At 37.7% G+C, this 12,973-nt stretch overlaps 1 protein-coding gene across 11 annotated transcripts in view; it reads left to right on the top strand.

Annotated features, from left to right (window-relative positions):
• Positions 1-12,973, top strand: part of TBC1D5 (TBC1 domain family member 5) — a 488,374-nt gene that overhangs the window by 165,643 nt on the left and 309,758 nt on the right. For 6 of the 11 annotated variants that reach the window (XM_043509088.1, XM_038389861.2, XM_043509083.1 and 3 more), the window contains one exon: positions 8,273-8,399. The exons of 2 other annotated variants lie outside the window; for them this stretch is intronic. The gene's annotated coding sequence lies outside the window, so the exon portion shown is untranslated. Of the gene's footprint in view, positions 1-1,429; positions 1,491-7,203; positions 7,223-8,272; positions 8,400-10,719; positions 10,742-12,973 lie in introns of those variants that run through there. 3 more of the 11 variants (XM_043509084.1, XM_043509086.1, XM_043509087.1) reach the window with 3 other exon arrangements.

The following is a 12,973-nucleotide window of genomic DNA, read 5'->3' on the forward strand; positions in this document are numbered from 1 at the left end:
CAGCTTAGAAGAGCTACTGTTTTGGTCAACAGATCTCATGATATATAGGATATTAGGGGAAATGTGTGGTTCCTTCTCCTCTCCCTTCCTTCATTTTTCAGATGGTGAAGATCATGAATGGAACAGTTGTAGATGGACTGTCTGTTAGAGAAAGATGGCCATCATATGTGAGCTGGAGATGAAAAATGAGAATCCTTGATCCCCTTTGTTATGGTTTACTATAAGTAAGGCTAAGATTTAGTCATGGGTATTTTTAACTAAAACTCATGGACTGGTCACGGCAATAAACAAAAATTCACGGCCCGTGACTGGTCCATGACTTTTACTATAAATATACTGACTAAAACTTAGCAGCTCTTAGGGCCCTGGGATGCCCCAGCTCTGGTGGCGGGAACTGACAGCCCCCTTCCACTTGTTTATTCAAGGCCCATGGAAACAGCTGCTCCTGGGACTGTTGCTGCTTGGGGACTGCTGCTGCTCCAGCAGCCCCTGGGGCCAGCTGCCTGGGGCTGCCCCAGCAGCTGCCCAAGTGGCTGCCCTGGAGTCTGCCTCAGCAGCAGGCCGGTGCGGCTGCCTCCATGGCCACCCCAGCAGCCACTCAAACGGCTGGCTCTAGGACCAGCTACTTGGGCTGCCCTGAGGTCGGTCTCAAAGGTAGCTGCAGCTACGGAAGTCATCGAGGTTCCAAAAAGCCACAGAATCAGTGACCTTGGTGTCAGACTCACAGCCTTAACTATAAGATACAGAAGAGGACAACACCTTAATTCTTCAGCCTTGTGGACACCCTATATGGAAATAAGTGCATTGTAACATTTCAGGTGTCCAGGGCAAAATCTGTCCCCCTGAAAACAAGTCAGCTATACTATTAATAATGCTTGAAATGCGGTGAGCCCTGTAGTATGTGCTATAGACAAGGCAGGCAGTACAAAGGCTCATATCAATTGCATAACTTGAGGAGAGTTTGGATGTCTAGTTGTTGGTGTGTGAGCTGCTGTCTGATTCTCAGACCAAGACAAAACTTCTCATCCCACAACCTGGAAAAATTTCAAAATTTAATATCGTGGTGAGTCCAAAATCACACCAGTTTAGAGACAATCTTTTGAAACTCCCAGCTCTTGCATAGCAAACACTGAAATGCAGATCCCTGACTTGTCAGAGTATATAACAGGAATTCAGGTGACTGATGCCATACAGTTACAGACGCATACTCCATTCTCTTTCTAAGAGAGAGCCTCCTATATTGCCATTCCTGACTCTTCCTTTGATCTCCTGGTGGTGGTGAGCAGGAAAGATGGGACCACTGAGTTTGTTATTGCAAAAGATGAATCTGAGGATCTCACACCCATGTCTCCATCCACCTCCCTTAATTAGTCCCTTTTTTCCTACGTAAGCCTTAGTTTGGAAGTAATGATGTCTGTCTACCCCCCAGATTGGTCAGGGTCATGATGGAGTTTGTTTTTTCTGGCTCTGAAGAGAATCTGGGACACTTGGTGAGTACTAGCAAATCTGGCAGTGAATGGTCACATGAATGCCAATAAAGAAAAAGCTATGTCTAAAATGGGTAGGTTACGTGCCGATCAGTTTGCCTTGCAACTACTAACTTCTACAATGTGCTGAAGGTCTCAGAGGGTCACACAAGTCGTGGTAGAAATGCGACCTTTAATTGGGAACCCAAAATGTTGAGATAAACTCACAATATGTGGAATATGTACTTGATAATGCTATTTTCCAGTAAATCCCCATCCTTTCACCATCTTGACAATAACCAGTTCAGCTGAGTTCTCCTAGGGGACAAGGTCCATCTGGGGCAGGAAAGTTGATGAATTAATTTTAAAAAAAAATCCTTGGATTTGTTGGGGGATGCATCCAAGAAGTAAAGAAGCTAGAAACTGAGCATAAATTTCAGAAGGGACTGGCTAATTATGGTAACAGCCTCAAACTTTTGTGGAATCTTCTCACAATTACTCTTGGGTGTTCCCTAGATTAAATGAGATTGTTAAATACATGGAACAGAACTACAAATCTTATTCTAGGAACCCTAAATCCAGCCCTAAAAATTCTTCTGGGCAGGCAGTCTGGGAGAGATGAACTTAATGAGTCTGACTCCTCCCTTTTTCTTCTGTTTCTTTCTTATGGGAAAAATAGTTCCTTTTTCTATGAAAATGCCTTTCGTCTTCCAGCAGAAGAAAATTGCAAGCTGGGCCCCATATTTCTAACAATTGTGCACTTAGATTTATACAAGAACAATGCACTTGCTTAAATGCTCAGAATTGTCTTTCCCTGTTCGGGGGAACTTTTGGAAGTTTGGAACGTTGCCCCTCTTGTTAGGGAAGAGAGTGGGAGACTCTCCGGTGCATCTGTGACCAGCAGCCTGCTGGGTGTGAATCAAGGCTCCACAAATGAATGAGGTATCATGAGTGTGCTATCTCCTCAGATATAAATGAGACCAAACACTGCTCCACAAGAAACACTTTTACTGTGATGCCTTTAAGAAATCATCCAACCAAGAAGACTAATTTATACAACAGTCAGAATTAGCTGATTTTATCATTTATTAAAAACTAAGATGATTTGGAACCATTAAATTGTACAATAGCTGCCTTGTGACTATACGGTATTTTCATTATTTTCACTTTTGTCTCCTTGACTCCTATTGTAATGTGTTATATCAAATTAGGCTCTAAGTTTTGTGGGGCAGAGATCATGAGGCAGAGGCCAGGCCTACCTGTGCGTTTAATTGTACTGTGCCTAATACAATGGGGTCTTGGTCCTGATTGAAGTTCATAGGCACTACCACAACTAATCAATCCACCTCATATGTACAGTACAGTACTGTATCTACTAGTGTATGTTCTCAACAACAGTGGATGAATGGGAAAAAAACCCCAGATATTTAGACTCGATTCTATACCAGATTTTAACAAATATATGTCTAATCTCTAAATATTATGATTTTAATAAAGCAGAAAAGCTACAAGAAATTTAATTTTGAATTATTTAAGTATCTCATTTCTTTCAGAATTTTAAAAACATTTTTAAACACTGTATATTTTAGCTAATGTACCGAAAGGAAGTTACCTCTACGGTGGGAGTTGGTTACCATTAAGCAGTAGCAAACTAAACTGTTCCCATTTATTGTGTCTTAATTTTTTTTTTCCTGTCAGTAGTTTTCAGTGCAGTGGAGGGTGGCAGTAATATCTGTTACACCTGGAGGGCGGAAAACTCATTTACCATATATATCTCAGGCAGGAATTGAACTCAGATCTCAAAAGCAAAAGGGCACTTAAATTACTGTGCCACCTATCAATTTATCTTGAATAGCAAAAAATACATTATTTTACCATATGTAGGGTAATGTTAGTGGAAAGAGATTATAACAGCACAAAAATTTAGGTAGACTATAAGTGTCTATATTTATATATAATATGTATATGTATGTATATGGTATTCTTCAGTCATTTTGGAAGACATAGTTTTGTTGCCATGCATAGCAGGGATTGAAAGAGTTGTGCAGACTTACAGGGAAGGGAATATTTCACAGGAGCAGCCCACTCACCAGTTTAAGGGGTGACATCTGTAGATTCTGAATTATCCAGGTCTCAGCTGAATTTATGGTAACTCCAACATTGGTCTTGTAACAGGAAAAGTAAACGGGGGACATTAAGTGCTGTGTTAGAGACACAGATGATCCTTTGCAGGGGGAGGAGCGGAAGAACTCCACAAAAGATTAAACAATATCAAACCATTTTAAAATAGCTTATTGCATTGCTGCTGATTAATTGAAATGCTAATTGTAGATAATAGAATGCAACACGTGTAAACTTACTTATATCTTGGGCTAACTTAGAATGTCTCCTTATATCAATTACTGTACACTAGTAAAGATCCCTACTGTTTTTGTTTTGTTTTGCTTCCTAAAACCCCCTGCTGCTGTTGATTACACCTAGATCTGCTACTGATTGCAACTGTTAAAAGGCAAAGATAGCGTGGATGGTTGCTGAATCATTTAATTGTAGAACTAATAAGATGTTTTCTCTGGGCCATAACAGAACTGACTATATTAATAACCATATGTAAACTGTCCACAATAACTCCCATTGCTTTTTAAATTTTTTATAGATGTGAATCTAGTACTTTCAAGCTTAATGTGGCACATCAGGTACAAGTTTCTTTTTTAAACAGTACTGCTTGGTGTGGTTGAAAGGAAGAGGTGAGAGTGAAGGAGAGGGAATGTTAAGGTTGTGATTATAGCGGCACAACATTTCAGAAAATTCAGAGTTAAAGGAAAACTGGTTAAAATTCATAGTGTGTATTAAAAACAAAATTCCTTACCTGTTGTTGCTTCAGATTACTAAAGCTAAAAACTTGAAAAATCTATTTTGCTTTCCACCATTAATACTGATGCATTTGTCAGTTTGGGTGATTTTAATGTTTCACTTCCTGGCTTTCATTCATAGCACAACACAGTGAAATGACTTTCAGTGGAATGCTTAAAAATCATCACATTTACAGTGTGTTGCTTTGGAGGTTTTATTATTATTATTAAATAATAGTCTTATTTTAATCAAATGTTAATATGGGGAGGAGCCTAGGTCAACCTGACATTATTCTATCAAGGTTTCCACAATAATTTAAAATCTTTCTTATGTGTAGGTGTTTTCATAATGTCTTCTATTCCATAATTGTAAAACACATATGTAGAAATATTACATGCATCTCTCAGGTTATGTAAAAACACATTATTAAGTATAAATCAACACTAGAAAGTTCAACTTATTTTCTCATGTTTTAATTTTTTCATAGTTTTAATTATTTAATAATTTTTTTGTTTTAAAAGCACATGTAATAACGCATAATGCTATGTGCAACTGTAGAAAAAAATGAAATTACTTAGTATAATATTATTTGCCAAATAGCATGTCACTTTGCCTAGTGTTGTGTGCTCACATAATGAAAGATGCTAGTCTCCCTCATCTGTCCATCAGCCCTCCACTTCAGGTTATACCATTAACTTGCCAAGGCCCAAATGTGGAAAGCAGTGTGTGACAAAGACCTAAAATGACAGCGAGAGAAAGGAAAGTTGAAATTGTAAGTGTCTAAGTTATTCTTCCTATAACCTCAGTTTTCATGATTCTTTATTACTGACGAAAATAACTTTCAACAGTAAGAGTGAGGGGACACCAAATGTGTGTGGAACTTCTGGACTGAAATGAGTGATGTCCCTCAAAATGAGATATGTTTAAGAGGCAGTATGTGTGCCTTTCTGAGGATTTACACATGTTTGAAATGGATACCTATGAGACAGGACATCCAGAAGAGCTTTGCTCCACTACAGATTCTCACCAGTTAACTCAGAATTTTCAGATAAGAAAAATAATAGTTGGAGCTCTCATTTCTTTGTGTTTTTTCATTCCAATTGTTCCTAACCAATAACTGAATTTTGAGTATTCTAAAGTTATTAATTACATCTGCATTGTTGCTATTACTTTTATGACTAGGAATGAATGCCTGCATTTTTTTCTTTAGGCCATGTAAATACCCATGGTAGGAACAAAGCTTTCAGTTAGGTTTATCAAGTTGCAAAAAAAAAATCAAGAGATAGCACTATAAAAGTAAGAAATGTAGCACCTGTTTTGCTGATTGCCAGCCTTGCACTGAAGATTTCAAGGGATTAAAAAAAACCCAGCACTTGACTTATCCTCTTGGGACTTAATGCTGAAAGGATGCAGCTCTCTGAATTGGAGACTGAACCTCAATATGAACTTAGCTTCCCCCAAAATTTGTTCAGGTTCTGTTTTAAAAAAAAAAAATTCCAGTGGGTGGTCGGTTTAGGTCCCCACTTTACGTGAGGAGTTGTGAGAGGAAAATAGGTTAGTTCAGGAGAACAGAGGAATGTTCCTAATCCCCTGAAAATTTGAAAAGGGGCTAGTTAACCCCATTCCTGGGTCTTCCTTAAAGGCAATTGGCTAAATTAATTCCAGGATCAGTTCCCTGAGTCAGTGAGGCAAAGGAAGGTTGTAGAATAATCCAAACATGGCCCCCACAGAATTCAGCTGTCGTTTTGTCTTTGAGCACTTCCCATTCAGATCAAGATCTGAATACATTACATCAGTTGATCTATAAAGAATGATATGTAAGTCAGTAAAGCTTTGTCAAAGGTAGCCTATAGAAAATGTTAGTTTTCTCAATGTACAGAGTTAAGCCTAGCTTTTAATGCCACATTAATTTAGTTTTGTGTGTATATTCCCTATGCTTTTTTATATAAAAAAAATCCTCTCATGGAATAATTCAAACAATAGAAAATGCAAGGTATTATTATGACCTAATAAGTACATAACAATACCTATTTTGAAAAAAGGTATTGTGTGGTAGAGAGTAAAAGGGAATAGAAGTATGTGAGCAAAGATTGGCAGTAATAGGGAGGGTCGTGGAGGATTCATCTTACCCCTTGCTCTCCTGTGAAGGGAAATGAGGGTACACATGAGTAGAAGAGGCCTCAAGTCTTCTGACTGAGGTCCCTTTCCCTACAGGCTATTTGAGTCCACCAGCTATAACAGGGTTCAAAAAAGAACTGGATAAGTTCATGGAGGATAGGTCCATCAATGGCTATTAGCCAGGATGGGCAGGGATGATGTCCCTAGTCTCTTTGCCAGAAGCTGGGAATGAGCAACAGGAGATGGATCACCTGATGATTACCTGTTCTGTTCATTCCCTCTGGGGCACCTGGCATTAGCCACTGTCAGAAGACCAGATACTGGGCTAGATGGATCTTTGGTCTGACCCAATATGGGTATTCTTATATTCTGGGAGTGGCTGGCTCATTACAGAAGCAGCTTTGCCTCTCCTGGAATTGACACCTCCTCATCTATTGTTGGGAGTGGACTACTGATCAAATTGACCCTGTCAACCCTGGTTCTCCACTTGTGAGGAAACTCCCTTCTCTTCATGTGTCAGTATATTTATGTCTGCAGCTGTAATTTTCACTCCATGCATCTGAAGAAGTGTGGTTTTTACCCACGAAAGCTTATGCTCAAATAAATCTGTCTTTAAGGTGCCACCGGACTCCTTGTTGTTTTTGTGGATACAGACTAACACAGCTATCCCCGATACTTATATTCTTAGTTTTGCTCCCCTTCTCTTCCCCTCTCAGGTACCCCACCCCAAGCAGCCTGACTCTTCTGGCCTGTGAGCACCTACACTCGTCATCTCCATCCAAATTTGAGTGAGTGGCATTGTGACCTGGTGCATGGGGTCACAGCACCCCGAGGGCTTAGCCTGGCCAAAAAGTGGTTGGGCTGATGACCGGGTGGCCCTTCAGCTCAGCACCTTGTGTCTCCAGGTGTTGCCTGTCCCCTGCCAGCGCAATCAAATCCAGGCTCCTTTCTTCTCAGCCCACCTAGACAGGGGCAAGATACATTTTAAAAATCAGATTTCCTTCCCCATGTTACTAACTTTTAAAAGATAATTTGCTTTTCACCATTTCATCTTTTTACCTTGTTGATTTACATTTAACTTTGCTGATGAAAATAGATGCTACTTTTATGGTTGGTTATGGTCAGTTTATAATCCATTTCACTCTCTGATTCTACTACATTAACAGGAGGCTGCAGTGTTTGGCTTCAAATACCAGGAAAATGAAATTCTCTTTAAAATGTTTTCATTTTTTTAAATTTCAGGGAAATATTTGTATTGCGTTTTATAAAAACTCTTAATCACTTTCCTCCAAAAACAAAATTTGGGGCCTCAGTTGAGAGAGACATTGCATTTAACCTGTAGAGGTGCCAGTGTACCTAAAGTAGCAATGTACTTCTCCATTTTTGCCTCTTCTTTTCTCTCTAATTAAATTGTAGAATTAAACTATAAGATAGAATAATGTCTAACTTACACTAACAGCATTGTGAGGCGTTAGAGAAAAAACAGCATCATGTGCACAGATAATGAAGTGATAGTTTTTCGTGTGTGTGTGTTGTGTACATACGCTACAGATTTAGAAATTAGTTCTGGAGGAGAAGAGGTAATCTGGACTTCAGATAGTTGTGATACTTTTCTGGAGGATAGTGTACATGCAGTAAAAATAATGTTTAAAAAGTGTAAAACATTAGTTATAATCCATATTCATTTATTCCCTACAAATTTCAGTTTTAGAATTACAAAGCTCACCAAGGGACTATAATATCTTGTGGAATAAAGGGTCAAATTGTTTGCTTTGTATTATAGTGGCTTCTTAGTCCCTTTGACTAATTATCCAAATTCATTGTTCTTTGATTAACAGGGAGAATAGGAGAAAACTATTCTGTTGTTTCTGAGAAGCACGCTATAGGAGGAAAAGTCTGCTGATCACAGAACTATTACTTTTCTTCTTCTGTTCCTGCCTTCCTTTACTTTCAGCAAAGACTAAGGTATTGTTGTACTCCTTATTTTAATTTAATATACTATAACATAATATTCAGGTAGTGTAGGAGTTGGCTTTCCTCTTCAGTCTGAATTGGTGTTATTTTCTTAAACTTGTTTTTTTCCAGAGTTCAGTTTTATCATGCTTTAAATAAGGAATGGTGAAAATATGGGATAATATATTTTAGGGGTCCAGAGCGAATAGATTTAACCTTTTACAGTATGACAAGTGAGTCTGGAGATGGCTTTCTGGGATTCCTTGTAGGGTTCTCAAAGACATCCAGAGAAAGTGTGTTCTGGTTACAAGTACAAGGATATGTTTTCTAAATGCAAATGGTGAACATGCACCCTGAACTCTGAAAGTCCAGCTGCTTTTCTTTTTGACTTTGACATAACTAAATTTCATTTTACTAATGTGAACCAGAATAAAATTAATCTTGGAATATGTATGCGTATACTGTGTGTACAATAATATGTATATATATGTGTGAGGAAACAAATGCAAATTGTAACGAGGAGCAATAATAGTCAACCCTAGGTCCTCCTTTCCCATTCCCAAACATGAAAAACCAGATGATCATATTGATAATCACCTATTTGCTGTTGAACTCTTCTAGTGTACCAATGTTTGCATGAGGTGTTTACTTGCATACTAAGATCAAATATCTGTACTCAACATTAGCTTTTTGTTGCAGTTTTCAGAAAGGCCAAACTGAAGCTCACCAACTCATGGGAAACAGTGGCAGTCCCTTTGTGCTTTTGCAGAGTATTCTTTACTTAATCCCCTATCACCACCTCTTCCATTTCTTTGGCTTATCATGAACAGCTCCATCAGAATAAAACCCAATACTCCTAACAAGAAACCAGGTTTGTAGGGGGGAAAAAAATCACAAACGTTCTTGACAGAAATAGTTCCCTTATTTAACTTACTAGCAGGCAAGTGTGCACATCAAAAAACACACTTGTTTGCTGTGAGGTATGTGATAGCTGATCAGTAAAGAAACTTAATTGCTGCTCAGGGTTTAGGTCACTGTTCATTCACTCATTTATTCCTGGAGCTATGAACTATTCATATATTGCCACAGTATGTTACTTACACAAGACTGATGGTAAAGGAAATAAGAGCTTAGATGCCTCACAGATATAGACATTGGGGGATTAACATGTCTACTTCATTAATATATATGTGCATACATTAATGTTGGAGTATTGAAGCTGTTTCTAATAAGATCAAAATAGTTATCTCTCTCAAGATCTTCTGTAGCCATTAAAAATATTTTAAAAATTGGCATTAGCTTTGTCAGTTTCTTAATAGTCTGACTTTTCTCTGTTTCTTTTCTTTTGTCAGTGAGGATAAAAGTGCAGACAAAACCTGCCCTTTATTCTGATGCCCAGTATTTCCTAGTAGGTCTTTCCTATCCATTTGCTTGCTGTCACTGAGCATATATGATTCTCTGTGGAGTGGCAGGCATACATACTATGAGTGATGTTTCTGGCAGCATTCCCTTGTACATGGTACTAGGCCTGACTTTCAGAAGTGCTAAGCATCCACAGTGCGCATTTACTTTATCTGGAGATATGGGTGCTGAGCACTCTTGAAAATTAGGTCCCCATGCCTAATTTCAACTAGCCTAGGAAATGAAGTCGTAATTTCTTAGGGTTCTGGAGACTATGGATCTGTTACTTGAAAATAGGTCCCTCTATATGACAGCACACACTCCTCCACACCGGACTGCATTGCCACTGCTATCTTTTTAATTAATGATCTAGCATTTTGGCCCTGCAAAAGTCAGTTTTCATACTGTTAAACACTTCAGTGCCAATCTTTATTGGAGCTCTTTAAAATATATTTAGAATGTGTAAACCACTTTGATATATAGAAGCATGCACCCTAATGAGATTACATTAAGTAGCCTAATAAGATCAAGGCTTGAAATTATGCTTTTCCGGATTTGGGTGATATAAATTAATTTTGCTTTAAACCAGTGTCTGTGTTCTAGTTCAGTTTAGATATTGGTTTCAGATATTCTCATTGCAATTTATTTGGGCATCTCTTTAAATAAAAATCTGCTCTCAATTGTGCTATTAACTTTTCCTCTCATTCCAAGACACTGAAGCTACAGATTATCTAAGCATTGTTGTAATTATTAAACTAACAAGTAAATTATGAAGAGAAAAACAGTGGCTGATCACCGAACCCTGCTGATGCTGGTCTTTCACTTCTCATTTGAGTCTAACATAATATATAAAATTAATACAGTATTATCAATTTAGATTCCTTGTGACCAGAAATCCTCATCACAAAACCATCATACAGAGAAAGTGATTTCCCTTCAGGAAGTATCTACAAGTACGTTTGAACCTAAAATATACTAGAGACTTCTAGGACAACTTAAATTAATTGTCATTCCTAGTAACTGAATGGTTGTGGCTAAAGTGTTGGGTGGGGAAGTTCATGTACAGTAATACATCAATAATACACATATGGTCATTCTTTTTAGTACATTTTACCCATTAGTCATTGTGGATTATTATTTTGCTGCCAACTGTTGCACAGATTCAGAGTTTAAGGCCAGAGGGACTGCCAGATCATCTAGTCTGACCTCCTGCATTTTTTACCACCCAGCACCTGCATGCTAAACTCAACAGCTGAAACTAGGCCAAAGTATTACAGACCACAGAATACTTAACTATTATGTATCACAGGCACAGGGAATATAACTATAGACTATTTCCATGGTATTCAGTGATACATTTTGATATACACCGTTATTACACGATATACAACAAATGTGTGTGTATACATATGTATGTGTGTATATTAGGGCTGTCAAGCGATTAAAAAAATAATCATGATTAATCGCACTGTTAATAATAGAATATCATTTATTTAAATATTTTTGGATGTTTTCTACATTTTCAAATATATTAATTTCAATAACAGAATACAAAGTGTACGGTGCTCACTTTATATTTATTTTTGATTACAAGTATTTGCACTGTAAAAAACCAAAAGAAATAATATTTTTCAATTCACCTAATACAAGTACTGTAATGCAATCTGTTTATCATGAAATTTGAACGTACAAATGTAGAACTATGTACAAAAAACTGCATTCAAAAATAAAACAATGTAAAATTTTGGAGCCGGCAAGTTTACTGAGTCCTACTTCTTGTTCAGCCAATTGCTCAGACAAAGATGTTTGTTTACTTTTGCAGGAGATAATGCTGCCCACTTCTTGTTTACAATGTCACCTGAAAGTGAGAACAGGCATTCTCATGCCACTGTTGTATTCTCATGCCACAAGATACCTACGTGCCGGATGTGGTGAAGATTCACATGTCCCTTCATGCTTCAACCACTCTTCCAGGGGACATGCATCCATGCTGATGATGGATTTTGCTCAATAACAATCTAAAGCAGTGCGGACTGACACATGTTCATTTTCATTATCTGATTCAGATGCCACCAGAAGAAGGTTGATTTTCTTTTTTGGTGGTTCAGGTTCTGTAGTTTCCACATCAGTGTTTTGCTCTTTTAAGACTTCTGAAAGCATGCTCCACATCTCGTCCCTTTCAGATTCTTAAACCTTGGGTCAAGTGCTGTAGCTATCTTTAGAAATCTCACACTGGTACCTTCTTTGTGTTTTGTCAGATCTGCAGCGAAAATGTTGTTAAAATGAACAAGATGTGCTGAGTCATCTTCGGAGACTACTATAGCATGAAATATATGACAGAAGGTGGGTAAAACAGAGCAGGGGACATACTATTCTCCCCCAAGGAGTTCAGTCACAAATTTAATTAACGCATTTTTTTTAACGAGCGTCATCAGCATGAAAGAACGTCGTCTAGAATGGTGGCCGAAGCAGGAAGGGGCATACGAATGTGGAGTATATCTGGCACATAAATACCACATAAATGCCGGCTACAAAAGTGTCTGTTCTCACTTTCTGGTGACATTGTAAATAAGAAGAGGACAGCATTATCTCCTGTAAATGTAAACAAACTTGTTTGTCTTAGCGATTGACTGAATAAGAAGTAGGACCAAGTGAACTTGTAGGTGCTGAAGTTTTACATTCTTTTGTTTTTGAGTTCAGTTATGTAACCCAAAAAAAAAATATATCTGCATTTGTAAGTTGCACTTTCACAATAGAGATTACACTATAATACTAGTGTGAGGTGAAATGAAAAATACTATTTTGTTTATCATTTTTACTGTGCAAATATTTGTAATAAATATTTGATTTCAAATACAACACAGAATACAATATATATGAAAATGTAGGAAAACATCCAAAATATTTAATAAATTTCAATTGGTATTCTATCGTTTAACAGTGCGATTAAAACTCCGATTAATCACAGTTAATTTTTTTGAGTTAATCATGTGAGTTAACTGCGATTAATTGACAGCCCTAGTGTGTGTGTGTGTGTGTGTGTGTGTGTGTGTGTGTGTGAATAAATAAAATTAAATTATATGCTTATAATTACTTATTCATGTTTTTCATTTGTGTGTGTGTTAGTAGAGCACACACCCATATCAGCCTGATATGGAAGATGACATCCCAAGGGAACTGTCCAA

Source organism: Dermochelys coriacea, chromosome 2 (assembly GCF_009764565.3).
Source record: "Dermochelys coriacea isolate rDerCor1 chromosome 2, rDerCor1.pri.v4, whole genome shotgun sequence".
Classification (NCBI taxonomy): Eukaryota; Metazoa; Chordata; order Testudines; family Dermochelyidae; genus Dermochelys; species Dermochelys coriacea.